The sequence below is a fragment of the Oenanthe melanoleuca genome, chromosome 3 (genome assembly GCF_029582105.1).
Source record: "Oenanthe melanoleuca isolate GR-GAL-2019-014 chromosome 3, OMel1.0, whole genome shotgun sequence".
NCBI lineage: Eukaryota > Metazoa > Chordata > Aves > Passeriformes > Muscicapidae > Oenanthe > Oenanthe melanoleuca.
Genome location: NC_079336.1, coordinates 8,374,154 through 8,388,018, shown reverse-complemented (window position 1 = coordinate 8,388,018; position 13,865 = coordinate 8,374,154).

Below are 13,865 nucleotides of genomic sequence, written 5' to 3'. Positions count from 1 at the left end.
TTAAACAAGAGAACAAAACTTGAAATGAAGAACTCCCAACCTAACTGAATAAATCATGTCAGAAATGTCAGAAAATGCTACGAAAATAAACAGAATATTAACAATGACTGGGAAAAGGAGCAGCAAAAATTTCTGTCTTGGAAGGTTGAGGGAGTTGTATCAAAACTCCAGAGGGAATGTATGAATGCTGCAAGAAAAAAACAATGCAAAGGAAGGATAGGAAAAAAGTAGTTGACAGAAAACTATTGTTAAGCTTGGTCTGAAAATTAAATTGGCATCAAACTCAGTTCTCTATGAAAGCTTGGGGCACAGAGAGGAGCAGAACTGCTGTGACACTTTGTAGTGATAAAGAGATGCCATCACAGATGGGGAGCAACCCAGCACAGACAGCAAACCTAAAACTGAGACTGAATCCTATCAAACCTCTCTGTGGATCTAGGCTATAGTCAACATAGAAGAGATCAGAAAGTGGCCTAGGAAGGAACTAAGTTAACTAAGAATTTGAATGATAGGAATTGCATCCATTTCTGTATTACAAAGGGAAAGGTCATTCATTTAGGAACTGATAGGAAGAACTGAAAGTATTTTACTGGTGGTACTATTATGCACTAGAATATAACAGAATGTACTGTTTATTTTCCCTGGTACTGCTGGGATTTCATGTAGAACACTCTAAGCACTTCTTGTTTCTTTATATTCAGCAAACATGAATTGAAACTAGATGGGAACAGAAGGACTAAGCAAATCAACACAGAAGGAAAAAGTATTTTTTCACGAAGAGAGAAAGCAGCCTGGCACCTCTATCTTAGAAAAGTCTAAGAGGGTGATTACTGATCCCTGTAAAGCCACAGAAAGAGAGAAAAGCCATATAAGCTTAAGGATGGTGTTGCTACAGGCACAAAATAAAGCAGACAGTGGTACATCAAGGCTGAAGACTGGAAACTATGCATTAGTCCATGAGCCTTTGAAGAAAAACAGTGGCATTAAAGGAACCAAATCTAAACATTTATAGAGCCTAGTTTAATACATTTACGACCAGCATAATAAAACACAGTTGCTTGTGATAGGAAGTACTACTATGATCCTAAGGATTTTGACAGTCCTTTGCAATTTTATTTTTGGTTTCAGAAATGCTGCAGAACTTAACTAAGCAGAAATAATTAAGAGAATGATGAAAATACACATTCTCTGCTTCTTAGACTAAAACTAGAGAGTTCTTACAGAAAAACTTTTCTGTTTGCGTACATTTACACCTACGGTTAAACATTACCCTGAAAGGTGAAGACACTCATTGCAACATCAAATGGTATTTTTCCTCAAACACTAATGGGTTTTTAGAAAAACAAAAAGACAAAAAAATCCTACTAACAACCATTTAGAAGCATTCAGAAATACTTCTGAAATAAAAACTGTGTATGTCTATGGCTGACAGCTATGCAGAAAAACACACATTATCAAAGTCTTATGACATTGAAATAATCAGGTCCAGTATTGAGTTTTCAATATTTCATTTTTAGATGCATGATTATATCAGGGAGTGCACAACCACAGAGGAAGACAAAAAGAAATATTTTCAAAGGCACCAAGAACTGTTTATCAATGGAAATCAGGTGTCTAAGGGTTATATCTTTACATATAGATTCCATAATTTCTGCAATTAGTGATGTACATAGGGCTACCAGTTATATACAAAAAATGCACACAATCATAGCAAAAAATCTAGGACTTCTGTCAGACTAACTCTTCTACAGTTGGATACGTTTTTCCCTTTCCCTTAAAATCTTTAATCAAATTTTCCCTTGACTAAAGCAACTGGTTTCATCGCACCTCCAACAAAAAAAAAAAAAAAATTATAATGCAAAACATTATTAAAACAGATCTATTATCCTACAATGACTGAAACTGGTAGAAAGCAGCAGTTTTCAATAAGGTATCTGGTTTAATGTCACAATGTTATTCTTCTAAACTATCTGATAAACCAAGTCAGTCAGCCTGCTCCCAGGAAATCTGCCTGCATGAAAAACAGTATTTATTAAACATTTCATAGTAATAATTAATGTAGATGAATAATGTTTAAAATAATAGCCTCTGAACTATTTAATAAGGTCTGGAGCAAGTGTTGGACAGTTTAAAGAGATTTATTCCCATGGATTATCCCAGCTCCCTTCAGCAGGAAGAGTTAGCCACCTCTACTGACAGTCACACCTTGCCAGGTCCATTTTGCCCTTTGCTCTCTTTTCTTCCAAAATGCTCATATTTTTTTTCCCTTCAGTGGTGGTTTTTATTAAGAAATTTTTTTTAAGAAAAACAACTTTCTAGAATATTAGAATACACTTGACAATCCACACAATTTTGTGGCAAGAGAAGAATTATAAGGAATAGAAAGCGTCTCAACAAACTGTTCAATGACAGCAGAATTCACAAAACTCTCTGTGAACTTTAATTTATCTTTCTTGTTATAATTTGGAAAATGTGATGGCAATGCAAAGAGCTTAATAAAGTACTAAATGTTGTGAATGAATATTGACATTTTACTGGTAGAAAGCAGTGACTATTCTTACATTTGCAGGGTTGTGTGTGTGTGTTACCCTATTATGCTGTCATTATTTATGATAATTCCTATTAATATTGTAAAGATTTCTTTTCCATTGGCTTATAGCTGGCCACTTATATCAACCAAGAAATGATATTCAGGTGATGTGGGGGAAAAACATGTACATGGTGCTGCATTAGCACAGGCAAAAATTCAACTTGAAAAACTCATTAAGTCATGGACACAGTTTAAAAGGCAGACATTCTTAAGTTATATATCTGATATAGATATAGACAAACTCATAAAAGGTAATGATGGAAAGGGTTTTGAAAAGTTATAATAACTACACGAGGCTGCTGACTGCACTAAATAGGAGTGCATTGTTAACCAATTAAAGTAAGGACCACACAGATTTTTTTCAGAATCAAGTAGCCTCCATTAAATTTTTAAAAAGTTGATTGAATGAAAATCAGTTTTCAATACTTAATACAGACTTGGAAGCTTAACTTTTAAAAAGAACTAATTTTTTTTAAAAATTAACCTTTCAAAAAACTTTTGGCCTTCTTTGGCTGAAAGTTTAATAACTTAGTGATATACGATGATACATTTCATTCTTTTTTTGGGGGTGCATTTTAAAAGGCACTAGTGAGATGCTTTTTGTTCACTAATGTATTTGAAAAACTGTGGAATAAATTAGTTTTCAGAGTTTTTAGCCCCAATGGTGGAATTTCCTCAAGTATATGCAATTGCTTAGAAGAAATAACTCCTGACATACCATTTCATTGCATGTGAAATGTGTGTCCTGTGTTGACTGGGAACTCATGTGAAACCCTGGAGAGAGGCACAGGCTTAGAATAATTGCTTCTTGGAGCAGCAGCTGCTTCCATGGAATATCTCTGAGAAAGCAAGCAGTGTCATCAAAAACACTTTGTCTTTGAATCTGCATTCAAATTAGCTCAATGTATTTCTTCAATTACAGGCATTAAAGAAATACACAACATCAATTATTGCAGCATCAGTAAATCTGCTAAGATTTTAATTTCCTAGTGTCTTGCTACCATCCAATTATCAATTCTGGCTTTTAACAGTAAAATAGAGGGAAGGGCAATCTTAGGTTGTTATCAGTCAAACAAAGCAGCAAAGCCCACCTTAGAACTGGGTGACTGACTGGCAGCAAAGGTGCTCTGAGCTCTGCCTGAGAACAGAACCACGATTACTGAGGTCAAGATCAGCTCCCTGCTCTGCAGCCCTTGCTGCACAGACACATGCCAAGCTGAGCCCAGTCTGAGGAAGGGCTCAGGGAGCAAAGTACATGGGATAAAAAGCAGAAAGATCAAAGTAAAGACAGCATAAACTTGTTAACCTAACAGATAACAAAGGCATTAAAAAAGAAGAAACTAAATATAAAGTTCACTATACAGAGTTCATGTGTGATGCTCCCCACTCAAATTACAGCTGAGGAAGTCAGCACTTGCTCATGTTTGATATCTGCAGTATAAAAATGAGCACTGCTTGAAGGTCTGTGCCACAAGAACATGGAAGAATTTCAAGTGCAGTCTTAGCATGATACACTTCATATGATTATACAAGTTGGTAAAAACAGTTTTCCTAAGTTAAAAATGACGTAGCAATGAGTGCAAAGGAAAATTTTTACTGAGTAGCTGCCTGCCTTGCAAATGCTTTCATTATAGCATGGCAGTGGAAATGATTAGACAAAAGGTGATTACTTCACAGGCTTATCAGACCACTGTTAAAGGTTGTTGCTGAAGCCCTGGTTAGGGTCACCAGTCCTCCAAAGATAGGATTGAAAAAACCAGAAAAAACAGCTTATGTAAAAGACTTCTTCCTCTCCATCTCTCTCTCCTTCTCTCCAAGGCATGAAATATCTTTTCTGTGGCCCTTACAGGCAGGAAGAATGATTGCAAGATTCCTCTTTGATAAGAGACATTGAAAATTAACATGCAAATTTCAACTATTGTAGAAGACAATTTTCTCATTTGCATCAAGTTAATTAGCAGATGTGCTTTTTTGAAACAGAGAAAATGAACAGACCACTGCCCTCAGCCTCAGCTAACTCCATACAGGAAAGATGTCTCCAGATCATGTATGATTTGGGTTCTTTTTCTGTATAAAGCAGTTCATAGTGGGATACTCATCTCTAACTCAAACACAGACATAAATGCCAGCTAATTTGTAGAGATAGCTATATAATGGAAAACATACTAATTAACCTCTCATAGTTTTTAAAGAGCAATTTTAAAACTTTCTGACATTTTCATATGCACTCTGTTAACTCCAGTTGTTATTTTTCACTTTCTCTTGGAAAAAGGTAGAGAGTAAGGACTGTAGAAAAGGAATCCAGTTCTCACTTACTTAAACATCAGAAAATAGCTCCTAATCACTATAAAGCCCTGTGCCATTAGATATATAGCACCACTCTGCCACTTTTTCTTTATTAATTATTTCCTTTTGAATAGCAATCAGTGAATCCAGATGTTTGAAGGTGAGAGATCTTAGCTGTGGCATCTGGATCCTTCACAGGCTCCAAAAGTAAGTCTGTTATTGGCATTTAAACTGAGTCACACTCCGTGTAAGAATTTATACTGCCTTTGGCTTGCTGTGTTATTGTGCATTTATTAATAAGCCAGTGTGCTTACAGTTTGACTTGGGAATACTCTGTGCACTTTGGAAGAAATCCTATCCCCATTGAAGTCAATGGGAGTTTTGCCATCAACTGCACGAGAGCCAGGATTTCATCCTTTGAGTTTTTGTTTACAGACAGCAGTAGAGCTTGCCTTAGCAAGGGCCTTCAAGAACCTTTCAGGCCTGTAAGATTTCATTACTTTTCCATTTAAAAAATCTGCTAAGGAGAGAGATTAAGCCAAAAGATCCCAGTTGCTCTATCTTTGTATTATCAGCACTCTCATAGATCTCTGACTTGGAGAAGGGCTGGCACAGAACATGCTCAGATTGAGACTCTCAAACCAAATATGTGACAGCAGGTAAAGGCTACTGAAATAGAGTTTTTGGCCCAAAGTTACAGTCAGGGTCTATTGGGATTACAGCTCTCCCGGAATCCTCTGGCTAAAAGTAGTTATGCACCCTGTTGCCATGGACCCTCCCAGTGGTGGGTTTGCATTTCTGCTCCCTTATAACACCATGCAGAAGCCACAAATATTTAAAGATGCATCACAAAAAAAAAAAAAAAAACCAACAAAAAAAAACCCCACAAAATTAAACAAAACAAAAAAAACCCACCCAAAAACCCAAAGCAAACACTGAACTCATATCTTTTAAGCAGAGATTCACCATGTTTTTTAGGAGTTTTTAAATGCTTTCTAAAGACAGGAAATTTTTCCTAGAAAACCCTCCACAGATTTAAGAAGAATTTTTAATGAAAACATACTAATAGAAAGCAAAGTGTTTTTGAGACTGGAGCACTTTTTCTTGAATTTTAAACTATTGTTTTTCATGAAAAGGGAATGAAAAGTGCTGGGAAAACTTCTGTGTGTTTTTCAGTGTCCTGGTTATTTTGCCAAAGAAATCTAGGGCAAATTTATTTTAGTTAAACATTGATTTGGTGACCACTGTTTCTACAGAGCTTATTTTGCTATCCTCACCATTAACCATTTGTTTCTATGAGTGCCAGTGAGTGAGTACCACACTATTCTATCTACAACGAGGTGCAAAGGAAGTACTGTTCATTAAATATAAATTGCAAACTGGATTTTGTGGTTCAAAACCTTGGAGTTTGCAGCTTAATACAGTTTAGGTCATGAACCATTCCTACTGCTCTTTAGTGAATCATAAAGCATATAAATCCCTATTACCTTAAAGAAAAGAAACAATATGCAAGGTACATGGCTATAGGGTTTTTTTTCATATGAATGTTTATCCACAAGGAACAGAATGAAGGTTTAGCTGAAAAGCCAAGTTACCAGAGTAATTCTCCATGTGCCTCACTCCCAGCTTGCAGCAAATGCAACTCAGTGTCAGGTTAAGTTCACATCTCCATAGGTTAAACATATATATGTCAACAGCAAGATCAGCTTAGCTGACATGAAATAACTTCTGAAGCCAGGATATATTGAGTCTTTATCTGAGCTAAAAGCTGAACACTAATATTTAGTATTTTTATTTTCATAAATACAGTATTTTGGCCAGGGATTTCTTAAGTGGACCACAATTTGATTACAATCCTTATGCTCTATCTGCACTATACATCTACTACTAAAAGATGCATAAGCAGTAAAAAATGGTCAACACACTCCTAGCAGGCAAAAAAATTATGTGAGGACACAACAAATAATAAGGAAAGAAAGAACTTCATATTCATCTTGCAAAATGGCACTCTTTTGGAACAGAACCTTGGGTTTGCCACACATTGACAATAAGGAGGCACAGGCTTATGTGGTGCCTAGCACAAAAGTAGAAAAAACCCTGTGAGATTAATTGAGCCTATTCAGCCCCCTGTCCTTGGACACTGATCTGGCAAATCTTTTGTTATTCAATTACAGACATCAGAAAGATGTACTTTCTTCCTGGGCATTTATTATTCTACTCCTTCACCTGCAAGTGCTGCATATCCAAAGGAGTGACCAGAACTGCCCATGCTGGGCACTCAGCCATAGCAGGGACGTTTTGCAGATTTCAGTCCAGTTTTGATCTGGTCCCACAGACAATGAAAGGACTGGAGATCTTAAGATGCACTCCTGATTTAATCTCATTTCAAAGGAATCCAGTTTGTGCACTCCAAGACAGTTCTGATGTGAATCAAAACAGATTAAGAGGAAGTTTTCTTTAGGAGCACATGCTGCTCCAGATTAAGAAGTGAATGTAGTTGCATCTTCAGATCATCTGAAGTGATTTATTCCTTTTCAGAATACCTACCTGCATCACAACCTGCTTCTCATTCCCCTGTCTCTTCCTCATAATAGAGATATCCAGAATAATAGCCAAAAGAAGTGCCTTGTCCTTTCACCCCTGAAACACTGCCAACTGTCATTGGAAATTTAGCTATCCAAGGTTTGGCTATTTAATTTCCTCTTATCTTCTTATTTTCCCCCCCTATTTATTTTGGTTGCTTCTTTTTAATTTCTTTGCTTTTATTTTGTGTACTTAGGAAAGTAAAAGTGCTACAGTGTCTTTTTCCACTAAAGAACAAGTAAGATTAAGCATCACTTCTCAGGAAGTAGCATTTTAAGCTCAATTAAGGTTAATTCAAAAAATCAGTATGCTATCACTATTATTCTCCCCTCCTTAGAAGTTGAAAAGATGGTGTTGGCCTTCTTTTGTCAATGCTTTGTAAGAAACAAACAAAACAAAACAAACAAAAGCTTAGCCTGGTATTCTTTGCTTGCCCAGCTGCTTATCTAGGTAAGAATTTTGACACAGCATCCAATGCTGGGCTATGCTACAGACCTAATAGCTGAATAAAAATAAAAATAAAATTTTGTTCAGATTCATTCTCTACATTATTGAGTAAGAGGAGTGGTTACTGCTTTGCATGACATTTTTGCCTACCAGCTAAGGGGCTGAGCAGTCCCCTGGAAGATGAGAAAAGTCAGATAGAACATGTATGGACTGAGGAGAGTCTGGAAATCCTAACTTCCATTTCCTGGACAGTTGGTTTAACTCTCTAGACTGTTATACACAAGTCTGATGCTTCCTCCAGCTGTACTTTTGGATGAAACTGTCTGTGACTCCTGTACTTTGTGTTGAAATAAATGCTGTCCATGTGTGTTAGAGGTGCTGGGAGACTCCTGGTTGCACTGACCTCCCAGAGAAGCTGAGGTTGAAATGCCTTGTTTGTAAATCATAAACAGCTGAAGGGAGAAGCCAGGACACTGATGCTTCAGGGGACATTAAGCATTTTGGCACCAAATTAAGTTTTCACTAAAATAGTAAGCACTCACAGAATTGTAAGTGCGCTGGTAAGATTTATATAAAAAATTCTCATTACTCAGTTGCTTAAAATCCTAACTGCATTCACTATCATGTACCCAAAGGTGTTTTCCTTCCTTGCCCTTTGAAAGCAAATTGATGAAATTCGGGCTTTGGGCTAATCCAGTGCACTTCCATGAACAGTATTCTACGTGATCTCCCTGTAAAACATGAATGTTAAAAAAAACCCACACAAGTTTGAACACTGGGAATTAACAATGTGGATATTTCTGAAACTTACACCTGGATTTTTTTGATTTTTTAAAGAATAGTGATTTGCTAATACCTACCACTGCTTTTCTTTTTCTGCTTTTTCTTTTTCTAAAACAATTAAACCAAAAAAAAAGAGAATGATGACTACAGCCAGTTCACAAAAGCATTTCAGAATCATGTGATACATAAAGGTACCTAATGGGAACACCAGTTTATGTTTTCCATTTATGCCACTACTTCAAGCAATTCCATTTATGTCACTTATACTATGCTGCCTGGATGCCTTAAGGAATTCTCTTCCCAGAGCAGTTCTCCTTAAAATTCCAACTCTTAAAACTATTACATTAGGTCTGTTTACTTGACTGAAAAATGCAAAGGTGACATTTATTGAAATGTCCCGTGAATTTTCTTTGCTCTTCCCAGAAAAAACAAAAACAAAACAAATAAACAAACAAACAAAAAAAACCAAAAAAAAACCAAAAAAAACCCCCACAATAAATCCCCACAAAAAAAAAAACAACCCAAAACATTCCAGGTGAAAACAAATACAACACAATTTGAATTAGTTATCTGGTCTTAGTTTTCCAAAAAGTGTATTAGTCCAGCACTACAGTTGGCACATATTAAGTGTTTTTTCAGGCAAAAGTACTTTTCTTTGTTTATTTACATCTGACTTTTGTGTCTGAGTAAAATTCAAACATTGCTATAAAGCTCCTATTAATTAATAGTACTAAAAGACAAAGGCATTTTTCTTCTATTAATTTTTTTATTCAGCAAATTAGACCATACACTTTCTGTAGAGCAATGTTTCCTTCTGCATCTAAGTGCAATTTTACATGACTAACTTCAAGCAATTTCTGTTTTTCTGTTTCTAACTCCATGAGCTCAGCAGCTGCCACGCTGCAGACGCATTTATTGTGCCGTGCAAAGGTTGCAGCCAACAGAGATTTGTTATGTGCAAAGTTCAGATATCTGGCATCTTGGCAATTAAAGCTAAGTGGTATTTCTTGCTGCTTCTTTATAATGTGGATGAGTTCAGGCAGAACAGCTTCTTTATAACTTCTCTGATAAGGGCTGAGGCAAACAGGAGGTGCAGGCAGTCGCTGGTTTCAGGCTCGAGTTCGTTCACTCACAGACACCAGTTCTAACCCACATGCACAATACTGATAAATGGCAGTAGAGTCAGCACTGCTGATAAGGCTCCTGCTCCCTGTACAAATACTTCACAGGCCTGCAAAAAACAACTAAGCTATCTGTCAAAGTTATTTTCAGCTAAAAACCTACTACACTGCACTTGCACCTACAGTGTCTCCTCTGCCTGGGCACCTCCACACCCATGTAACAGAGAGGAAGTACCAGGAGACAGTGCTGGGAATGTTTTCAATAAAACTGAATCTGAACCATTATATCTAGGGCAATTCCATTGTCTGCCATGAACTAGACATCACAAGTACTCATCTCACCTCATTCTCCACTGGATGATTAAACTAAGAAGAGGGAAAAAAAAAATTCACCGAGGGAATGATAAACTCTAGCCAGAAAAGTGAGATAAATGAGTGAGTAAGTATACACTCATCAACAGGTGTTTAAATGCACTCCTGACTAAGTATGGAAAAGAGCTCACTTATGTCCCACTCCCAGATAATGGCCTTAGTGCTACCAGGAACCAGTACAAATTTATTAAAATCTCATTATTATCATGTCCATTTTTCAGTTGACAGAGCTGCCACTGTGAAGGTTGCTAATTAACTGCAAGACCATCATACTCTTTAAATAACTGGTACTAGAATCTTTCCACTTCCAAAGAATAGGTTCCCTTTAATTTCTTGTGACAGCTGGTGACACAGTGGTAGTTCTGCCCAGTACTGTTTCATGGCTCAGATATGTGCTGATGTATAAGATCATGACAGACATAACTGGATTTCAGTTTTGTTTTCTCCCAGTGGCAGTTTCCTAGTATTACAGATATGCAGGTACAGCATTCCTATCTCCATCTCAGGTGGGAAGGATATAAACAGAAAAAAGAGTGTAACAGCACCTTGGCTCCACCCTTCCAAAAGGACAGGCAACTGGAAAGGGCCAAAAGCAAATTACTTCCTCTTCCAGAACCCATTCCTATGGCAGGCAGTTATTTATTGTGACTACATTGAACTGACAGTTAAGAACCCTGAGGGATTTAGGGTTTTAATAGGTACACTATAAATACATTACACTGGATATTCTGGTTAAAAAGCACTGACATGAATGCTAATGATGCTAGTAATATTGAAGTTAGTTCTATTTAAGATTAGAAGGTATTTCCAAGTCACCACTGTGTTCTGAAATGCTTTAAAAATGGTTTCAGAATACAGAGATATTTCTGTGACGTTACAAAGACTGAAAAGCATCATTATCTTTAAGATAAATTCAGGATTTTAAATTTCTAGATATGCACAATTTCTGGTTTGAGTTTAGGAAAGAGTCACGGCGTGTTTACCACACTCAGCAGGGACTCTCCCAAGTTTTAAGGTGCTGTTGTGCAGACTGAGCTATCTTTCTTCTGCTTTAGCATTGGATCAGCTATATTGTTTATCTTCAGTGATTTACTTCCTGAAATTACCATGACTGAGACTTATTTTATTGATTACAAGGAAAGGTTACGTGAGAAGTCACATGTATTAGCATCATTTCTCTTTAGCCTATTTTCTGTAGTCCTGTTGGTGAACTTTGCAGAAGTTTGAGGGTTTTTTCCCTTAAAAATTATCAATACATCTTTAACATTAATTAGTTTGCATGGACCTTTTTCTCAAGCCACTGTTTTATTAGCTTTTAGAATACTCTTGAAATGTGGCCTTGACCCATCTGGGCAAACAGACTAATTAGCATACATCAGCACCATCTCCTATGAGGGAAGAATAAAATAAATAAATATGTATGTCACAAGCAGCTATGAATTTCTTATACAGTAAGACTTTCCTAGAGCAGGCACACTTAAGAGATGCCCATTATCAAGTCTTCCTCAGTTCTGAAGCAGCTGGAAACAAAGACATAGAAATTTGATCTGCCCACCCAAAATAGCTTTTAGTTTGATAGAAAATTACAGGCACTGGTTAACATGGTCCTAAGTATCAGTTGCTTTCAGTTCTATAGGATTTTTTTTCTATTTAGGGTGAAATAAAGGTTTTGAGACAGTTTCAACTCAGTTCATGAAGGGGGAAGCCTTGTGAGATGAACTTATCTTAAGAGAACCATCCATTGGTATCACAGTGAGCCCAACCCCTTATTTAGCAAGTCAGATTTCCAACTCAACTCCAAGTAAAATTCAAATTTTTGGCAATGTATTAGAACTGTAAATGAAAATAAACTTATCAGAAGTAGGCAGTCTCCAGCTCTGTGATTTCAATGGCATCTATGTGAATGTTCCTACTTTAAGGCAAATAAGTTGATAAATAAATGTTAAGTTTGATGTGGCACTTTTAAAGAGACCAAACATCAGTGTCCTTAATAAAAAACTGAAAAAAGTATATCACTAAAACAAGTGGGCATTTAAGGTTCAAAAGAGGATTTATTTGCAGGATTTATTTGCTTAAGGGAGAAATATGGAAAGTCTGTGCCACCTCAAAACCAGCTGAGAAGTTTTATGCAATTTCAAAACCTGTGTCAGTGTATCATGTACGTTACTGTAATTTTGGAATAAAAATTTCTGTGTTGTCACTCTAAGCATCAAAGCCAATGAGAAAGGCAGATCAGGACAGAGTTCTGAAAGAGTGTCAAAAGTTCAGAGCTATTAATTACTATTCATTGAAACTTTAAAGCTGGAAAAAATTCCTAATAATGATATTTTAATTTTATTTAACAGAAAATATCCCCAGTCTGTTGAAGTTTCTAGAAAGTTCTAGATTTTAACAAAACAATGTTTATACCTGTGCTTGATTTTCAGCTTTAATAAATGAATTAGTTTAATAAATTAATTTCTCCCAAATTGTTCCAATTTATCTTTTGTTTTGTCCTTTTTGGGAGGAGGAAGGTTAGGAAGTCCCCAGAAATGCCAAGACTGTTAAGAAAAACATACATTTTCAAAATGGTATTTCTTACTGAAACAATATGGTTCCAAGTTTTTTCTTCCTTTTTTTTTTTTTTTTTTTTTTTTTCTTCACACATATTTTGCATACTAAAAGAACCTGGTACATAGCTTGACTTTCAGTTTTACTATTTTTGAGAATTCACAGCAGATTTTCTCTGTGTCTGTTGACACTGAAACTGAATGTGTGACTGCAGGGGAGAATGGTCCAAGGAAGCACAAAATACATTACCTGAAGATGATGTCAGAGTAGGAGAAGAACTGAAGCATGTGCCTCAGGTTCCCCATGCAGTTGCACAATCCATGGCAAATTCTGTGCAATCATCTCTTTCCTGTTTACCTGGCAGTCAGTTCAAAGCTACTGTGCTTATAAACTTGCTTATGTTCGATACATATTTATATTCTGTTTTTTATTTTGCTGCATATGTGCCCCAGAGGCATACAGTTATTTGATAGTGCTATATTTTGTCAATTACTTATTTTATTGCCTTTTAGGACTTGACTATTCTTGCTACAAAAGACTCCTGATAAGACCTTTTGGAGGTATTGCACATTGTGCAATTCTTGAAGCGGAGGAGGGTGGAGATGGACAGACATGGAGAATGATAAGAATTAGGCAAAGCAAACACTTCAGGGCTCAGATCAACAGATAATGCTCAATTTCAGACCACACTGACCTGTTCAGCTGAAGGATCACCCTGACACAGAGCACATGAAAGAAAATGATTCACTCCCATGAACTGCTACGACCATTTGAGTGAATGTGACCCTCAAGCTCCTCCCACCTTTTCCAGTTCCATTATCCATGGAACAAAGAAGATTGCAAGGAGAACGAGCTATTTCCATTTTCAATAACCCTCCCTTTACATTAGGGAAGTGACAATGTAGTTTGCCCAATGAAATATCTAGAAAAACCACTCTGTGCCATTTCTAGATGAAATGAAGGCAGATTCTTAGTTTCACAAAAGCATTATTTGAGAAATAAGATATTCAGGATTACTGCACTGATTAAGATATACATACAAACAAGATTTTCTTTAAATATAAAATATTTGTAATTTCTGGTCTTAAAGTATCCGTAGCATTGCAGTAGTCCATTCATTCTCAAAACCAGAA